At 37.8% G+C, this 16,470-nt stretch overlaps 1 long non-coding RNA gene across 2 annotated transcripts in view; it reads left to right on the top strand.

Annotated features, from left to right (window-relative positions):
* Positions 1-16,470, top strand: part of LOC116586003 — a 164,784-nt gene that overhangs the window by 52,297 nt on the left and 96,017 nt on the right. The window contains exon 1 of one of the 2 annotated variants that reach the window (XR_004283844.1): positions 7,551-7,569. The exons of the other annotated variant lie outside the window; for it this stretch is intronic. This is a non-coding gene — a long non-coding RNA (uncharacterized LOC116586003). Of the gene's footprint in view, positions 1-7,550; positions 7,570-16,470 lie in introns of those variants that run through there. 2 annotated transcript variants of the gene reach the window in all.

The following is a 16,470-nucleotide window of genomic DNA, read 5'->3' as shown; positions in this document are numbered from 1 at the left end:
CTGCCTTCAGATCTGGTCATGATCTCGGGGTCCTGGGATAGAGCCCCGCATCGGGCTCTCTGCTCAGCGGGGAGCCTGCTTCCTCCTCTCTCTCTGCCGGCCTCTCTGCCTACTTGTGATCTCTCTCGCTCTGTGTCAAATAAGTAAGTAAAATTATTAAAAAACAAAACACAATCAAAACACAGTTTTCATTTTCCTTTATTAGACTATTGGAAATGCTTTCTCTAAACTGGCTTTAAGAATATGATTAAAACTGGTAGTAATGTAGTGTGTTTTTAGGGCAGAAATTTGAAATAATTTAAACACAAATGTGAGATGTATTTTTGTTTCATCATTTACATATTGTCTATTAGTGAAGTCAATCTGCGATGCACGAGGGAATTTGAGCTTGGTGTAGAGATTTTCCGGATTTGTCATATTTTTATGATGCTGAATGATAGCATTTTTCTTTTTAATGGAAAAAGATACTTAAATGTAATCTTATTTGCCTTACACTGTGGTTATACTTTTATTTTTAAAATGATACTTTGCATATTATTGTTTTAAAAAGAGATGTTTGGCAAGAAGAGAGAGAAAAGTAGAGAAAGAAACACAATATATTACTAATGAAATAAACTTGCCAAGACATCAAGGCCAAGCCTGATTTAGTAGTGATTAAATAGCCATTATAATTTTAGAGCTATTAAGAGAGCAGTGTGAACTGATTTATTTTCAGTTCAGTCCCAAGGAGGGACAGATGCACATTGTATCAACAGATGCAGTCACTCCATTGAAGAATGCTCTGGAGTGTAAATCAGAAGACGGCATCTGTGTTCAGCCCTATCAATACTTTGGTGGGGCCTCTATTTTGAATCACAAAATTTAAAGTCTAGCTGTGATTGCAATTCTTGCCTTTTTCTTGTAGAGAGATTTGGATAGTTAATGAATTCTGTAAGAGGGCACTTAATAAATTTAGACAGTGCTTTGCATGCTTTTAATGCATTCAACTGCATTTTAATGCATTTGACAAGAACTGGAAAAGTTATGTCATTAATACCTGTGAAAAAACTTTGGTAGTTTGGCAAAATGGAGTAACTATTACATGGATTAAAATTACTGATTTTCCCAGGACTAAAGGTTTAATCCAGTATCATAAACAAAAGATCTTCCTTCTCTTTTTCTTATTCCTTTACATGTTTCCATTGTACAAACCTCTCTTTTTTTTATTATTAACTATCACCCAATGCTTAATATTTCATAAATTTCTCAGCAGTCTTACCCCTGTAAGAAGCTTCAAGCTTTGTTTCTATGCGACCTGGATCTATCCGAGTGAATGTCTCCCAGACACTTCTAACCCACAGATCTTTAAACTAACTCTGTCACTTTTCTCATCAAATATCCTTTACTCAGAGGCTGATTACACCTGCTAGGAAATCTAGAATTACTTTTACCCTCTTCCCTTTTCATAGCTCCTGGTCAAGACATTGGGAGGCAACCATCCCTGTTGATCTGCATTGCTGATGCCTGTGTTCGGATCCCCATTGTTGACTGTGTTAGATTAATGCCGTTGAACAGATTGAGAGGGGAGCTGGGTGTTGTGGAAAAAAAGGGGGCTTTGGCACCCAGGAGACCTGAATGAAGACTCAGTTCTGCCTCTTAGAAGCTGTGTTTGGCTAGATTATTTAAACTTGTTGATCTTTAGTTTATGCAACGTACGATGGCAAGTAGTTATTTCATAAGGTTTCATTAAAGAGTAGACAATAACATATAAACACACACACATGCACACACACGTGGATGTGCACACACACACACACACACATTTCCTACTAGAGGACTAAGACATCATAGGATTTAAATAGTTAGCAGTGATAACCTTACAGTATACTCAATCTCTTTCAGTGAGTCTGGCTACTGCAGTTATCTAACTTTTTGCTCATGTGGCCTTTATATTGCTGCCTAAGCTCTTTCTAAATCTCATGTCTAGGCAAGTCTTTCTTAAGCTTAAAAAGTTATAGAACCTCCTTACTTGGAGGTTTTCGCAATCTCCAAGACTTTGGCTTCACTTTCTACCACTTCCAGAAGACAGGTCTGCTCCCCATCGTTGGAGTCCACCAGGTACCCCCAAGTCCCTCAATCTTGTTCTTTTCCTGAATTGTCTTTTCTCCATTTTCCTTCATAACAAAACTTTAGGCCAAACTAGTATCTTTCCTTTGAAGACCTCTTTGACTCCCACCACTTATCATATACAGAAGTAATTGCTTCCTGCTCTGGAAATATTTTATCATTTGTTTACACAGCTAATTATTGGTTAACCTATGCTGACTTTATCACGTTCTTGATACTTTTACAAGTTCTTTTTTTTATGTATGGACTTATGTAAATCATGGGATAGCATGGTTATTGCCTGTATTTTAAAGATGAGAAACTCAGACACAGAGTCATTAAGGCTTTGACCTGCAGTCTGGCTCCTGTACTATATGATTACCCACTTACTTCTTATTGCCTCTCAGTGGTTTTTAACACTGGGTGGTCTGTCATGTGCCCCAGTCATATCATTGACATTAAGGGAAGACCCCAGTCCTACAGTGTACATGCATTAGTTCAGCAGTAACAAGTGCAGTAAGGGACAATTAGGTTGTGAGCCCTTTAGGACTATGCAAAGTGATAGCTGTTTGTAAATGATTTTCATTGTTAAAGTGCTTTTGAAAGGGTAATTATCCATAGTACTGCATAATCAACTTTATATTACTTAGGGAGGGATTATTCATTTTTGTGACTTGCTTTTTTGTCATTTACTGACTTCACCTCTGGCGCATCATTCCCGCTTTTTGCTGTTTCTCTGCTCATTAGCATGTCCAGCAGTAGAAGAGAGGAGATTAATTCTAATCACTCACTTTTTCCTCCTTGTCAGCTGCTAGAGTGGGGGAAGGTTAAACTATTGGACAATGTAATGCTTGACGTTATAATAGGTGGAATTTTATGCACACATCCTTTTTTCCCCATCGTCAATAACAATGTTCAGTTACTTACTATGTGCTAAGTTTTGTGGAATGCATCAGTTGCTCTCTTAGGAGCCAGGAAAAATAAGCTTAAACTTATGTTTTTGCCTTTTTAGATATAGACGCAATCTGAGAAATCTCAGAAGGTAATTTTTGACAATGTACTTTAATCAACTTGGTGGTATATATGAATATATCCCTGTAAAAATCCAGGCTTTAGGGTAATGTGTTCACTTCTCCTTAGCTGAATATATCTAAACTCTGTGCTTTGGTATTTCTGTCTTCTCTAGTCTTATTTCTGTGTTACATTTCAATTGCAGTTTCCAAATCCTCCCCAAGAGCATCTTCCCAGCTACACTGTGGTGGTTCCTAACATATGCGTGTGCCTCCGGACCTTCATCCTGCCTGGTGTACTCTCTGTCCCTTGTCTCTTTTGTGAACTTCTGTCTTTGAAGCCACCCCAAGCAGCAAGATCTCAAGGAAGGCCCCTTGGGGAAACCACCTTGTTTCTGGCTTGTCTCCCAACTATGAGCTCCTGCAGTGCTTCTCCCCTCTATCTCTGACACGTATGATACATTGTATTTTATCTCATTTTCTACCTCTCTTATCTCACTTACTGGTTTTGTAGCATAATGGTAATACAAACTGTGACTTATTGAGCACTTTCTGAAATTCAGACACTGCACTACAGTTTTTTTAAATGAACATATGATCGATTATTTGTTTCAGGGGTACGGATCTGGGATTCTTCAGTCTTACACAATTGACAGCACTCACCATAGCACATACCCTCCCACCCCATCCCTCCCATACTCCTCCCCTCAGCAATTCCTCAGTTTGTTTTGTGAGATTAGGAGTCTCTTATGGTTTGTCTCCCTCTCCAGTGCCATCTTATTTCATTTTTTCCTTCCCTACCCTCCAAGCCCCCCACTCTGCCTCTCAACTTCCTCATATCAGGGAGATCATATGATAATTGTCTTTCTCTGATTGACTATTTTGCTTACCAGAATTACCCTCTAATTCCATCCACGTTATTGCAAATGGCAAGATTTCGGGGTTTTTGATGGGTGCATAGTATTTCAGTGTGTGTGTGTGTGTGTGTGTGTGTGTATGTATGTATATATACCACATCTTCTTTATCCATTCATCTGTTGACAGGCATCTAGGTTCTTTCCATAGTTTGGCTATTGTGAACATTGCTGCTATAAACATTCAGGTGCAAGTGCCCCTTCGGGTCACTACATTTGTATATTTAGGGTAAATATCCAGTAGACTGCCTACAGTTTTGACACACTTTATCTCATTTATTGTTTACAGCTTTAGGAGGTAGGCATTAGAAAAGAAGGAATAGCAGCTCAGAGTCTCAGACACTTGCCCTCCGTTTCCCTACTTATGAGTGGTGGAGGCATTGCTTTTTTATCATGATTTTTTTTTTTTTTTTTGAGGTCAGCACTCATGTCTCATGTCTTTTTTCTAAGGGTTATTGTGAAGCATTAGTGAGGTATATCTCATAGCACCAGAATGCAAAAAGGGGACATTATTCATCTGGGGGTAATTACACTATCTCTTAAGATAGGAATAAAATGTGCATGGGTGAAGAGAAATAAAAACACCACGTTGATACTTATTTATTTGCAGAATTGAAAAGATCCTTGTAAATGTATAACACCCTACATAGCATTTTATTGATGGAGAAATGATAGGAGAATACTATAATTTTTAAACTTATTGATAACTATGTAATGGTAAGCAAGAAGAGCAGATTTTATAACATGAGGTGGTCACCTAGAGCTTCGCCCTTTTACAGAAGAATTAGTTTTGAAAATTTTAAGCCATCAGATTGATTTTATTGTTTTATTTTCCATTTTCTTACATCCTCAGTGAACTGTTTTGTAATGCCTTTCTCTCCCATTGCCTTTCAGATTTTGAGAATGTTCAGCTTGAAAGATATGTTATTTTCCAGTTTTCATTAATATGTGCAACACTTGGCCATGATTCATTTAATGGGGAGTAACTTGTAAAAGGTTCGTTGATTATTTAGGAACTGTCTCTGAATTTGAATATACGTCACAAAATCTAGATTTTTAATATATAATTGCTAGGCTTTCTGATTTTTCAATTGATACTTTTGACTTTTTAAGGTGGAGATCAACAACTGTAGGAGTAAAAATTGGTCACCATGTACTGGTTGTGATGTTGATTTTAAAGGTATAGCCACTTTTAAGGTGTCTACTGAAATAACATTATTCTCTCTTGTAACATAATGGTTTATGACACCTTTTTTTTTTCTTTGACAAACAACCTAGACTATTTTCAGTGTATCTAATATACATCTAATAAATATCTGTCATGTCTCTGTGGGTAGGCATAGCCAAAGCAGGAAGCAGTGCTAAGCGTCAGTCTAGTAATAATGTTCCTGGGGAAAATCTTGACTCCAGCAACAGGGTTGGGTTCTCTTCTCTCTTTTGGAATCTGCCCCAGCCATTTTTGCTGCTACACTTTAAATCTTGTCAGAAAGTAAATGCTTAGCTGTCTTAACATGGGTTACAAGCGATCTTTTCACTCTGTGAAGTTTTACATGGTTACAATTAAACTTAAAGTCTCTCCTCGTTGTGTGTTTGGTCCAGAAGAGGTGCCTTTCTTGAGTGTTTGTTTGCTTAGAACAATATATCTTTCATCTTTTAATCAACTACAAAAAGGCAGATAAACTCAATGGGTATTCTTTGAGGAATTGTTTTTAATGTTAATTATTGTAAACTCTATTTTATTTCAAGGGATGAAGTTGGATATATTTAATTTGATTTTAGGTTTTTCAGTGAGCCGGGGCCCAGGTCATCTAGTTTATATGCCTTTTCAGTGATCTCTTCTTCCCCCTCAGAAGACTCCTCCATCTCGAGGGAAAATCCGGGCAGTGAAGACAAAGTTTTCCTTTTCATTCCATCCTCTGCCTTCACTTGGCTGATTTGATCTGTATGAGCTTTTCAGAACCCTAGCATCATGGTCCTTTGAACGTCCCATCTAAAGAATCTTAGAAATCTGTTTATTTTCAGAAGTTTCCACTCAATATTTGAAATCTGTCGTCTTAACGTGGATTACAGAACTGTTCAACTTCACAGATTTCATGTCTTTGATCTTTATTTCTGCAACAAAACCTGTTACTTTTCTTCTCTTGGCTGTCAGTTGCTTCCCAGCCTTACTGTTGTTCTCCTGTCTTCCAGCCATTTTTAGATTACACCAGTTTCTATTCAGCCTAGACTCTTCTAGTGACCATATCATGTGCTCTCACTCTTACAAACTTCTCCTATTCCTACTTTGTCAGTACTGGCCCTGGAGACATACAAATATCTGATTTACTTATATTTGCATTCTAGTCTTATTTTGTGGCACAGAGTTGTATATCTTTTTTTTTTTTTAAGATTTTATTTATTTGAGAGAGAGAATGAGTGAGCAAGTACACATGAGTGGGAGGAGAGGCAGAGGGCGAGGGAGAAGCAGACTCCCCGCTGAGCAGGGAGCACAACTCAGGGTTTGATCCAGTATGCCTGGGATCATGACCTGAGCCAGGGGCTGACACTTAACTGACTGAGCCACCCAGGGACCCCCAGTCACATATCTTGATAAATTATCTGCAGCCCATGATTTCCAAATAGAGAGGATTATTGGAAAAGGAATGGAGACCTGAAGAAATGGAGAAGGGTGAGTAGTTCAGTTTGGTGGGCTTAGGAAGAAATGAATGAGAAGGTTAATAGAAAGGTGAATTAGACCTAGGTCATATCAGAGTCTAAAGGTACCATGCTACAGAGCTTAAACTCTTCCTCTAGGTAGTAAGGAGTTGGAAAAATTCCAAGTTGATGATTAATATTCCTAGAACTACACTTTCAGAAATAAGATGTTGCCGACAGTGTGGGAGAGTATTGGCATATGATGAAGAGTTGAAGGATATCAGACTAGTTTTTTTTTTTTTTTAAAGATTTTATTTATTTATTTGACAGACAGAGATCACAAGTAGGCAGAGAGCCAGGCAGAGAGAGAGAGGAGGAAGCAGGCTCCCCGGTGAGCAGAGAGCCCGATGCAGGACTCGATCCCAGGACCCTGAGATCATGACCTGAGCCGAAGGCAGCGGCCTAACCCACTGAGCCACCCAGGCGTCCCAATATCAGACTAGTTTTGAGGCTATTGAGATTGTGCAGTTGTGAAGCATTATGGCTTGGACTGGTGCGCTGGAATAGGAAGGAAGAACTGCTTCTCCTTTACCATGTTCTTCAGTGAACTAGTATCCTGTGTAATGTTTATAATGGTCTGCAACTCCGTAGGAGATCTTCAGAAAAATCTCTCTACTCTTTAACATGGTGACATGTCATTTCTCATGGTAGACAGATGAGTTTGCCAAACTGGTCTTCCTCATTAAAGCCTGGTGTGTATCTTTCCATGGATGGTCTTATTCTGCATACTGTGAAAAGGGGATGTAATATGTGATGCTTGCACAATTTCTTTGAGAAGTATTTCTTCATGTAGAAATGATGGTGGCTTGCTCTTCAATCTCTATCAGAGAACAGAAATCGTATTTCACCTCAGTGCTCCAGATAAGGTAAGACCTTTGAACCTACATGAAATTAAAAGGATTATAACTGAACTGTCACCAGGATCATACAGTCTTTTCAGGGAGGTAATAAAAACATTTGGAAGGATTTTCTGTATTTAAGGCAGCCACTGATCTTGACTACAGAGTCTGGCTAGGAGTTGTTAGTGCACCTCTCTGTTGTCCTTATGACCCCAGTGAGCTAGGCCTGTTAACGGTCCTAGATAACACTGACTGAGAACTCACAACTTTGAAGGCAGATGGAAGCAGCAAGAATAGAATCAGAATATCCCTTGGCATTGTCTTGGATAGGAAATAAAAGTATAGTATAAATTCTTTTGGCTTGTCTCCTTTCTGTCTTTTGGCATCCTGAAATTTACAAGTTACTGTGAAAAAAAAATTCTAAAATCTGGACTGATGAGAAATTTTTAATTTTGTCAGATACCATAATATTTTTGAGAGTCAAGTGTTTTTCTCCCCAATTTAAGATTATTTGTTGCTTATACCAGTAGACTAAAAGTAGTTAGAACCTTTCAAATGACAGCCTTGAAAAGAAAAACAATAAATTGAAATTATATCCTGACTACTCTGCTTCAAATTCTTTCCTTCATGACCTTACTTTTATATTTTTTATCATGTTGAAAATTTTAGGAGGGGGCATAAGTAAGTTTTTGTGTTCAGTTAGTCGTCATGGAGCAGAAGTCCAATCATTAATCTTTAACAAAGTCTATGAAGTAAATATTTGCTAATTCAGCATGATCTAATTGGAATGAAGATGACATTTTACACATTTATTCCTTATTCCTCTTTTGCTACATTCTGCTAAGATTTGTGTATAGTTGCTATAGTCTTCCTAGCCTCTTGCTGTGATAGCTTTTGGTTGGCTTGGAATGAGTTTCAATTTTTTTTTTTAAGATTTTATTTATTATTTATTTGACAGACAGAGATCACAAGCAGGCAGAGAGGCAGGCAGAGAGAGGCAGGCCGAGCAGAGAGCCCGATGTGAGGCTCGATCCCAGGACTGTGGGATCGTGACCTGAGCGGAAGGCAGAGGCTTTAACCCACTGAGCCACCCAGGCACCCCAGTGAGTTTCCATTTTGGATCACTACAGCTTCTACACAGTATTACCTCCTTTGCTTCGTTTATTAGAATCAAAATAGATTTGTGTGAAATCTGTCTCAGTAGTGCAGCTGTTAGTCCACGTGAAAAAAAATTTTTATTAATATATTGAGTCACTTGAACTTATATCAAGACAGTCATGTAAATACTGACAGGGCATCTTTTAAATTTTGTTTTTTCACTGGCACTGCCTTGGGTACTTATTCTTTCAACATTTTTTAGGGACTTGAAATACAAAAAGAAAAAAAAAATTATGTCCTGGTTGTCTACTGGGGGTGATAGTTAATTAGGAATTGGATTTCATTTTCCTAAAAAAGAATCTTTGCATATCTCTCTTGATTAGGTCTATATTGCATGACATTAGGCACTTATTCTGTTATGGAGTTTAGCATGAAAGAAATACAATTATTCTTGCCATGTGGGTTGTATGGAAATTAAGGTAGTCTATCTGAGTAGGGGAGGGAAAATGAGTTCTGATAGTTTTCAGTGTTCCAGAGGTTTCATTCTTTGTCTCTCTCTCTCTCTCTCTCTCTCTCTCTCTCTCTCTCACACACACACACACACACACACACACACACAATCTATCTATCTATCTATCTATCTATCTACTTTTGGCCAAAGCTCTTTCCATTCCAGCATTATCATTGGGGTGGGAAGGAATATGAACAGGATGTATGTCTTTACTTCCAACAGCAAATTCAGTGTAGTAGATAGGAAATCTCTGGCACTAAAAAGTCAAGTTTTGGGAAAAAAGGAAATAGCTGTCAGACTTTGTAGATTTCAGTTAATGAGACAGCGGGAATCAGCATGGTTTAGTGGTTAAACTGATCCCAAAGAACACAACCCATAGTCATAGCTTAGTTCCTGTGGGTTTTATATTTCTATTTTTATATTTACTTTTAATTTGGTTCCTGTGATGTTTCACATTTTTTTATTTCAGCAATTCTCTGTAGGCCTTTTGCATTTCTACGTGTTTTACAAAGAAACCACCCTCTGCCTTATCTTAAACTATCTATTTAAGGATGTTTTTATAACAAACACTCTAAGAAGAAAGTAAGGGCAATGTCTCACTCTGGGGCAAAGGGCACACTGTTTTACCATTCACCATGATAAAGGCAATGGCTGCCTGTGAGGGCAAAGTTCAAGTGGGCTGCATGCCCATTATAAAAGATTTTGAGTTTCCTAAAGTCCAGGTCCTTTCTGGTTTTGTACCCCACTCTCTGTACAGGTGTCACCTGCCCATTTGTCAGTGAGCCCTGGGGGCTGAGGCTTAGATGGAAGGAAAGTGATGATGCTCTGGCTACAGGAAGTGCTGGATAACAAAGTGCTTTTCCTTCTGAGTTAGGAGGAGTGAGTTCAAACTGTGCGCCTGGAGTTGTGGCATACTAACTTGTAAGCTTTCGAATAGGGTAAAAGAACCTCTCAGTCTTGGCAGATACAAGATGTTAGAACTTTCCAAATATAGAACCAAATGTCCCTGAAATGTGGATTCTCTGTAATTATTAATCAGTGACATAATACTAAATTGTTTTTTTTTCCTCAAAATGATGCAGCATTTTTACTGTTAATATTATACATATCACAGACACAGGACAATGATTTGAATGCTGCTGGTAGAAATACTCCCCTAGGGAATATTATAATAGGTAATTATGTATTGATTTTGTTCCTGTTGTCCTTTTAGTTAAATTTTAAATTCTTCTTCCACAGAGCTCTATTTCTCATTTTCACCCCTTCACAATGGTATTCCTTTTAAGATTCTTAGCAGACAAAGCAGGAGCATTACAGAAGCTAGGTAAGACTATCAATACAGAGTGTTAGCAGGCCAGGTCTCATTCACAACCCTGTGGGGACTCAAGCAAATGGCACAAGTGTTCTAATTATAGTGCTTGTAATTTCACTTCTCTGTTCTGTCTTTTCTGTTGGGGCCAATATCCATCACCTCTTTCAGTGGAGTCCATACTGAAGTGACACTTTGCTCAACATTTTACTGAACATCATGAAATTAAAAGAAAAACTCTGTGCTTTATTTTGTTGAATGTATGCGAATCTTTGTGTGTATGTGCAACATGTGTGTTTGAATTATAAATGCACAGAAACTTAGAATTAATTCTTCAAATCTATATTCAACATCTGTTTTCATGAAGAGAACTCTTGACAGACAGAAGCATGGAAAATACAGTTCTTTTGCTCTTTGTTTTCTTGGCATTATCACTGACCATGGGCTGTTCACTAACATATTCAAGAAAGCCTGTGAATCAGGTAGCAGGCTAAAGCAATTTTTTTCATGTGGTTTTTTTTTTTTTTTTTGGTTCTGTGGCAATTTCAGTTTTCCTTTAGATCATTAGCTTATGGAGTGAAGAACCTCTGCCATATTTGTCTTTGAAACTCCATACTAGACACCCATCTGTTCTTATGTCTGCAACATAAGGGGCTCAATGACTATTTAGTTATTTGAATTTGTGAAAAAATTGGATTTGAAGAGAAATAAATGGGAACTTTTGTCCAGAAGGAATTAAGAGAATGGTTTCCTTCAGGCATAATAATGCCTCTCATTTCAAATATCCAGTTGTGTTTTAAAATTAGGCTTTAATGACCTTCTCTTTTATAAACTTTTCATTTCTTATTATAATCGCTCAAATAAATAATTATGGCAAAAACTTACTTAGAGCTTATCAAGTGTCAGGTATTTTTCTCAGCTCTCCTCATATTATACATTGAGCCATAAAAAGCTAATAAAAACATTATTATTATTATTATTATCTTTGTTGTGCAAATGAGGAAATGGGAGACTAACTTCCCAAGGTCATAATCCACAAGGTCAGAACAATACAGAGTCAGAGAAAAATTCTAGACTGATGTCTTAATAGGGCCTCTTAGAGAAGGGGGGGTATGCAAGTGCAAATTCTAAAGATGAGCCATAATTTATTTGCCTAGAAGAGGTTGACAAGGAACTGAAAGGCATACTGACTATTTTGAAACTTAATCTTCTGTTGCCGCAAGCAGAAATTGGGCTTTAAAAGCAGTCTTTTCGGGGTGCCTGGGTGGCTCAGTGGGTTAAGCCTCTGACTTAGGCTCAGGTCATGATCTTAGGGTCCTGGGGTTGAGCCCTACATCCATCTCTCTGCTTGGTGGGGAGCCTGCTTCCCCCTTTTTCCTCTGCTTGCCTCTCTGCCTACTTGTGATCTTTCTCTCTGTCAAATAAATAAATAAAATCTTTTTAAAAAATAAAAATAAGTAAATAAAAGCAGTCTTGTTTCTTTATCATTGGCAAGTATTTAGTTTCCAGGTATTCTGGCTGGAACCCATTAAACGTGGATACTGGTGGGGAGGAAAATCATGCATTGTACCTGGCCTATGATTGAACTGTATAGAGACCATGCCACATAACAGGTGTTCAATACTTTTTTGATTGACAAAAAGTGGTATTAGAATTTTATGAATTATATGCTATCTCATTTTAGAATGATCTATAATTCTAGTTTGCAAACTTTCTCATACCTATCATCCCTTGGTAGGAATGTATATCCAGATCTTATGTTGTAATATAGTATTGATTTGGCAGTAAATTTTATGTGTCTTTTGTATGATATTATGGTCAATTAATAGGTTAGCAAATTTTTTTTGGTGATTTAATTTAGCGACCTTCTAGAATAGCTCTACATGTATATAAATAATCAGGCTAAAAAATAAATGGATTGGGATTCAGAAATCTTAGAGCCTGTGGGAATTTCATAATATTACATGTGAAAATTAACCTTTTTTAAAAAAATTATCTTTTAAAAAAAATTTTGTTTATTTATTTGATGCAGAGAGAGCAATTATAGGCAGGTTTAGTGGTAGACAGAGGCAGAGGGAGAAGCAGGCTCCTCACTGAGCAAGGATCCTGATGTAGGACTCAATCCCAGGACCCTGGCATCATGACCTGAGCCAAATTCAGATGCTTAGCTGACTGAGCCACCCAGGCATCCTGAAAATTAACTTCCTTAAAATGGAAGCTCTAACTGAGTCTCTGGAGTCTTAGTTTTCATCAATCAGATGGAATTGAGAAATTTTTCAGAATAGAATTGCCTTTTAAGTTTGTTTTTAAAATTTTAAATAAAAATATAAAATTGATACAGACATATTTTAGATCATCCACAGAGCCACTTAAACTTCTTACTGAGAGAGGACTTAACAGTTGCCATTTGCTTTATCTGAGTTTCTCAGACTCCACACTACTGACATTGTGGATACTGTCAACTAGATGCTAGTCCTCCCTCTTCCCACTTGACAACCAAAACTGCCTCCAGATGTTGCCAGATATCCCCTGGGGGGCAAGATTGCCCCAGTGGAGATCCACCATGCATTGGTGTCTAAGAACACGTTTAAGCGAACTGGTACTTAAAATGTGGGTGATATGAAAAGAATAGAGGTAGAACTTAATACATAAATGAGGCATCACAGACCAGGTAAGGCCAAATGGCATCACGTGAGAACTTGAGGCTTCACAATAGTTTTAACAGAAAAGGTCTTAGAACTCTTGAATTATAAGATATCAGAGGATAGTGTAGGCCTTCAGAATGAAGGTGACCATACCTGTATGGAGGCAGTTAAATACCATATTTACATTTAGTTCCTACATACGAGCATTAGCTATCACACTAAATTAATGTTGTTAATTTGAATTTTATTACTTTTTAAATTTTGTTTTTAAACATTGGTAAATTTGTTTTGGTTTTAGAATCAAAGCTCTAAGCATAAGCTCTGAGCATAAGGAGTTTATACTTAGTTTGTGTTTATACATATTTAACAAACAATAATAAAAATAATTTGTCAACACCAGAAATCCTCAAAGAAGACTTTTTTTTTTTTTTTTTACATTGAAAGGGATAGGTACATTTCTAAGTTTGAGGAATGGGATTTGGGGTGTCAGAGGCTGAGTGAGGGGAGGGGTAGTGGGCCAATGGGAGGAATACGTTGTTGAGAAAGATGGGGAAAACTCTAGACTTAGATGCTGGACTTGTGCTGCATCGTTTTAATGTGTGCCAAGTACATAGACATAAAAATCAATGTTCTCTTTTAAAAACTAGCTCACAAAATCACAGAGACTGCTGAGTTATTTTATAGTCTCCTTTTGACAAAATTTAAAAAGTTTATAAACACTCTTGTGCCTTGTGTAAACTGCCATGTGGAAAGCATGCTTATCTAAGTGAGTAAATTTTGGTTTCAATTAAAATGGACAAAACCCCTAAGAATCAGGGTTGGAATCAGGAATGTTTTCAGGTGATTTTAACAACTTATTATGTCACACTGAACAAACAATATATAATCCTGGTGATTATACAGCAGTGGAATGGCCTCACGGGCTGCCAGAACATGCTCTCTTTACCTGATATGCTCCCATTCACGTCTTCTGTTGTTACCTTACTGCTCTGTATGACCCCTCTGCTCAAAGAATCCTTGAGACTCCACTGCTCTATAAACCAAAGGAGCTGGAAAACACTCCCCCTTCTAACCATGACCCTTTGCCTCTTTCTCCTTTTATTCTGGTCCCTTGAAGGGTGTTTTGGAGTGATGGTCAGTAAAGTAAAAGCATGAAATTGATCTTAACTGGTCATGGTTTTACTGGTTGAAGTGGAAGCGCCTGACCCTTCCTGCTGTATCCATTTCTCTCCATTCCCAGAGTGGAAAGATTCCTGGAATAATTGATTCCTCCAGGATGGCTGGAGATTATATTCTGCCCTGGATCCAGAGCAAGGAAATGGGGAAAAGTCATTAGGGATTGGAAGGCATTTCTTAGCTTTCTGGAAGGAAGGTAATTCCTTTTAACCTACACACCATGGAAATAGATGATTGGCCCTTCTCCCATCATTCAGCAATGGCCTGGACATCTACCTTGCTATAGAGAGCCAGGCAGGAGACTCTCAGTGTTAATATAAGCTCTGATCAATCAACACTGGCTTGAAAATTAAAAAGAAAGACCCCTGGAAGAGAGAGGAAGGGCTTTCTGAGGAAGGAGTTTGAAGAGTATTTGCAGTGGGAACCTTGTTCTTTGCCATTTAGGGAGAAGTGGGTCTTCAAATGTATTATTTGTCTCCGTGGAATTTGGAGGCATACAAAGATTTGTGTTTCACTTGCATTTCTAAAAAGACACTGTAAAAATCCAATCAGTAAATTAGATAAAAAATTTACTACATCATTAGGATGACCTCTGCTAACTAGGATAATTCCTTTCTTCAAAAGTTAGATAATTCAAATTACATTTTAGAGAAACATTTTGGAAATTAACATTCCTTTGTACTTAATATAACATAATTTTCACAGTCTTAATTTTAAAAAGACAGTTTGTACAGGAAGTTTTATCTGTCACTGTGTAACTTCTAATTTGTAGCATTTATGCTTTGAGGTCCTGATATTTGGAAAGAGAAATCCTTCAAATTGTGATTTTGGAATCAAACTTCTGTTATAACTGAGCAATGTCATTTGATAGAAAAATGTAAGTGACCGCTTCATAATGTCATACTCGGTGAAGTAAGTAAAAATGTAGGCCTGTTTCTGGCAGCCACAGCTCTCTTGTAAGCTGCCAACACATTTGATGGGTGTAGCTTGTACTGAGCTTGTTCAAGATATAGGAAGGATTCCCAAAGAAACAGGAATAGAGACTTTAACCTTCTAAAAGTTTGTAAACTCATTGAAAGCAGTTGTTTGGATGTCTTCTGGATTATCTTTGTAAAAGGAAACAAGGTTTGATTTCTTTTAAAAGGCTACTCTTGGGATGCCAGTGTGGCTCAGTTGGTTAAGCTGCTGCCTTCAGCTCAGGTCATGATCCCAGCGTCCTGAGTCCTACATTGGGCTCCTTGCTCAGCAGGGAGCCTGTTTCTTTCTCTGCCTCTGCCTGCCACTCTGTCTGCCTGTGCTTGTGTGTGCTCTCTCTTTCTCTAACGAATAAATAAAATCTTAAATAAAATAAAATAAAATAAAAGGCCACTCTTGGGATGTCTGAGTGGCTCAGAGTGTTAAGCCTCTGACTTCAGCTCAGGTTATGGTCCCAGGGTCCTGGGATTGAGACCTACATTGGGCTCTCTGCTCATCAGGGAGCCTGCTTCCCCCTCTCTCTTTCTGCCTGCCTCTCGGCCTACTTTTGATCTCTGTCTGTGAAATAAATAATTAAAATCTTAAAAAATAAGTAAATAAAAGGCCACTCTTCTGGGAGTTGCACAAATATGCTTTATACCTTGACATATTTTGTAGGACTCTAAGTTTCTAAAACCAAGTTTATCTGAAAGTTTATGAAACAAATGCTCTCACAATTATTTTATTTATTGTTTCTTGAACTTGCATATATATTATCAAGGAGTAGGCTGTCATGGTTATTTTAAAATGGCATTTTTAAATTCACTTACATTATGAGTAAAACTGGTTCTATTAAAAAAAGGTTAAATGATGTACAAATCACTCCTTTGAAAATCGTTATTGTGGCGCCTGGGTGGCTCAGTGGGTTAAAGCCTCTGCCTTCGGCTCAGGTCATGATCTCAGGGTCCTGGGATCGAGCTCCGCATCGAGCTCTCTGCTCGGCTGGGAGCCTGCTTCCTCCTCTCTCTCTGCCTGCCTCTCTGCCTACTTGTGATCTCTGTCTGTCAAATAAATAAATAAAAAATCTTAAAAAAAAAAAAAGAAAATCATTATTTTGTATTTTGAAAAGAAGGAATTCCAAATGGAATACTTTCAGATATGTACCCTTATTATTCTTCATTATTGAGAAAGAAGTCGTTCCTAAGAAGATGATGCTGGTGGCTCTGGGCACTGGA

The sequence above is a fragment of the Mustela erminea genome, chromosome 3 (genome assembly GCF_009829155.1).
Source record: "Mustela erminea isolate mMusErm1 chromosome 3, mMusErm1.Pri, whole genome shotgun sequence".
Lineage (NCBI taxonomy): Eukaryota > Metazoa > Chordata > Mammalia > Carnivora > Mustelidae > Mustela > Mustela erminea.
The sequence above is the reverse complement of the archived record's forward strand: the minus strand, read 5'-3'. Positions and strand labels throughout refer to the sequence as shown.